Below are 4,343 nucleotides of genomic sequence, written 5' to 3' on the forward strand. Positions count from 1 at the left end.
CTCTCTCTCTCTCTCTCTCTCATTTCTCTCATTTCTTTTTGTCTTTTTCTCTCTCTTGCTCTTTCTTTCTCCCTTCTTCTCTCCTCTGGAGACTGCGTGAGAGAAGAAGAGAGTGGGAGGGTTTTTTTTTTGGTTGTGAAGAAAAACGAGACACTGTTCAGCCTCTTTTGAATGAATGGCCAGAAGGAGGCGTTTCGAGTGAATTTGCAGGACATGCGGCAGTCTCGAGGAAGGCCAACGGTCAAGAACTGGGAGGGGATTGTGTTATTGGCATCAGTTTGAAACTGCTTCGAGATTAGGATTTCCTTTTTTTTCCAGTTCTTCTCTCTCTGGCGTATATAAATATATAGGTATATATATATTTATTCCAGCTCTGCTGTCTACCAGAGAACAGCCGCAGCTGATCTGCTCTCAAAGAGCCTCTCTCTCCATGTTAGATTTTTTTTTTTTTCCAGAATTATTATTTAAACAATTTTTAACTTTCATAATGTGATTTTTTTTTTTTTTTTTAAGTAATGTATGTGTCTAACACAAGGGCTTGGCTTGCCTTTTTTTTTTTTTTAAATAATGGTTCTGTTCTTGCTCGCACACTCTTTCTCTCTCTTTCTCTCCTTCTCTCCTCATAAGCTGACAGACTGAAGTGTCTGCTTTCTCCCCAGCAAACATTCATTTTCTTTCTGTTCTTTCTATTTTTTAGTCAGGCAGAAACCCGGGCAGCCATAAGAGAAAGCTCAGGAAGAAGCCTCGGCCTGTTTATTTTTTTGTTCTGGGGGCTTCAGGAAAATGGGACCAGGCAGTGTTACAGAGCCTTTCACTTCATGAACGTTAAGAATATTGTTATTGGTTCATCATGGAGTGTCTTTTTTAAGTTAATTCTGTTTCCCGTTATCAAAATATTCATGGATTGCGGAAGAGGCACGAATCATTACCATGTTCTGTTCTCAGTCCTCTTCGAATGTTGGTCAGTGTAGTTTTGTTTACTCTTAATTCAATTCAACGTCCAATTCTGAGAGTTATTCACAGTTCTGTTGCTGGATCATCTCATTCTTTCTCTTACACTGTTCTTAATCACAATTCCACAGTATCTGACTTTCCTTTTTATTTCTGTAGCAACTTCATTACGGACTTCTATTTCATATGTGATCCCACTAGGTGTTGTTCCCAGCATCTGTCACTTCAGTGCTTTTCTGTCTATAGACTGCACGTTTGAAATGGGCCAAAGGTGAGTGATGATGGAGGACACCTGCAGGGAAATTACTGACTGCTGTTTTGTCAAACAAGATGTTGTTTTCTTGAAGAAGGACCAAATGAACCGTATACTTGATTCAGAGCATTTCTCACTAGGGTCCGTAGTTGCTGTGAAGGTTTGTGTGACAGGTCTGGGCATTTTAATATTTTTGGATATTCCTGAATCTTTTCCATCTTCGACAGTAGTGCATCTTCTCTAATTCTGCCCTGTGTCTTTTATGTAAAATGATGAGTACTTATCCAAAGAACCTCAAGGGGATCATGAAGAGGGCTGATTACAGGTGGTTACAGTATTCAGCCAATGAAAGGTCAATGAGTATTCATGCAGGCTACCATACTTCCAGGTAACATGCATCTGTTTTCCACAGTCGTGTCATCATTCTGAAGTTGTGCATCGTGCCCATATTAGGAAGTCTGGGTCTAAGCTGTTTATCTCCATGGGAAAAACGAACGGCATTTCTGGAAATTGCTGCCCTGATACGGTTTGCCGTACGGACATTTCTCCTTTGAATTTCGCCAGATCCTCTGAATTGCTACATACAAGCTAATACTGCTGTGCACTAACCTCAAACCAGCAAGCCTGGCCAAATGTGGTAGTTAAGAGGCTTTGGCAGTTGTAGGCAGTTTGAGAAGCTGCTGTTGGCGTATATACATGCAAATTCATCACCTTTTGGTGAAATTCGCTGCTTTGCATGCTGAAAATGTCATTCATGCGAATCATGTGGGGTTTTGAACAGTGTGAGAAAAAAGGTTAATATGTATAAATGATCACTTGATTTCTGTGGACTGTCATAACAGAATGGCCTTTGTAGTAGATGTGGTTTCTCAAAGGAACTTGACCTTGGTATAGTAAATAGATTTTCAACAAAGAAGTCATAGTACATAGAAAACAGTACAGTATTTAGAAATGATTTGTATAGTTGTTAAACGCAGTCAAGTAATTAATTCCACAGCAGTTACTCTCAATTACTCTCAGAATTTCACATTAACCTCATTAAATTTTTCTCTGGGAGCAATGCTGCTGGACCCAGTTTAAAAAAAAAAAATAGTACACTTGCGGTCATACAAGCTTGCGTGTAGCATGTGTGTAACATTTATATGTATCGTGTCTGCAAAATAACCTCATAATTCATACAACACAGTGATGGGAAGAAATGTCCCCAGGACAAAACATATTGGGTGTGAATCATAGTGGAGAGATAAACAGACCTGGAGTTCCTTATATGGGCTGGATGTCATTTCAGAGGTCTACAGAACAGGAGATCATGGGATAGGATATGGGATGGGATTCCTCTTTGTGTTCCTTTCAGTGCTTCTTTATTCAGATTGCACAGCCTTTTGCTAGAAGGTTCTCTGAAGGCAACTTCTGACCCCTGCTAGAACATGGGGCTCCATTGGGAGCAAACTTCTAGGACGGGACGGGGCCAAGAAGGTGCCCCAGATGTCTACAGGCTTGAGCAGCTGTGGTTATTTTTAATGCATAGAGGGTGATACGGGGAAAAACGAGTACGGTAATAATGTAACGTCTTCAACTGGGAGAGATCATCACTCCTCATTCACACAACTTCAGACGCTCCTCACTGCTTCTGGATTGACGTACCTTTATGTGAAGCAAATCAGAGTTCCAGAAATGTCCAGTGAGGTCGAGAGAGAACAGCAACGCCAGCCCTCACCAGTATTCACCCTAATAATCTTACATCCGCAACTTGTTTTCAGTGTTAGCCATTGTTGTTCCCAGGCCGTTATGGATGAAGCGCTCTCTCTCTCTCTTTCTCTCTTTGTAAATCTGTTCCTGCTCCCCCTCCGCATCTGCTTCAACGTGCCTCAGTGTGCGTGCGAGAGCGTGTGTGTGTGTGTACATATATACATATTTATACATCAATGAGAGATTCCCTGTTGGACATGTATGCCTTTTTTTAATGCTTTGTTTCATCACTGTTTTGTTACCAATGCTCTTATTTACAAACAAAGCCTTTTTCTGTAATGTGCCTATGCTACATTGGGGGGAAAGTATACATTTTAATTTTGCCTTTCATATGAAACATATTCAAGCCTGAGAATTAAATAAAGTAATTATTCAACTATGAAGAGTTCCCTGTATTTGTGAAAGTGAGCACTTTTTTTTTCATTAATTTAATACATTTTCTCTCAATAATAGATGGAGGTGGGTGGTTGGTGGGAGGTGAAACGTAAGTGTTTTCCCCTACGTCCCAGTGCACTGTGATGTAATCAAAACCCATAAGATGTTTTAGAGGCAAATCCAGTCATTACATTTTGATGGAAAATTACAGGAAATTGAGTCTTTTCGATGATACAACAGGATGAATCACAACTAAAGGAATGGTTTCTGTGAATGCATCCCTAAAACATTTACTTTTACTTTACTGTTAATGTAAGTCAATGTAATTAAAAATTTACCATGTAATTTTGGGTCATTTCTTTTGGTCCATTCATAATGAAACACAACGTAAAGGGCAACAGGCATTTTCAAATTATGTTGAAAACTGAAAAATAAAAAGAAGGCTGGTCTGAAATTACAGGAAAAATTACTCTGACTTACATTAAAAGTAAGGAACACCGTCTTCTCACAGTTACCATTTTGTAGATTATTTATGTATTTATTTGGATAGCAATGATACTCGACTGGGAAAAAGTAACAATATACCTATGTGTGTAACTACATGACGGGCAGTTGAATTTCAGCACCACACCTGTTGTCTAAGCTGGCTGACCGCAGCGTTCAGCTACACAGTGAAGTTTTGCTCATGTTTATAGCTCAATGTAAGACATGCTGTGTCCTGAATCACATCAACAAATCTGAATGACCGTGATAAAGAACAGGGTGTGGTGTGAACAGATGGAGAGAAGCTTTGTAGATGTATTGAAAAGATTTGAGTGACCGACTTCGTGTTTTTTTTTTTGCTCATTGCTCCAGTTTTTCCCCAATAATGACGCCAAATATTTCTTGGCAGATTGACTACATTTGGGCTAATTGTGTAAATTTGATTATTTGCTTTAATTTGACCATGATCATGAATTAACAGGGTAAAAAATAAAAAGGCCATTTTGCTTAAAAATAGCAATGCACCACAAGA

Source organism: Colossoma macropomum, unplaced genomic scaffold (assembly GCF_904425465.1).
Source record: "Colossoma macropomum unplaced genomic scaffold, Colossoma_macropomum, whole genome shotgun sequence".
Taxonomy (NCBI): Eukaryota; Metazoa; Chordata; class Actinopteri; order Characiformes; family Serrasalmidae; genus Colossoma; species Colossoma macropomum.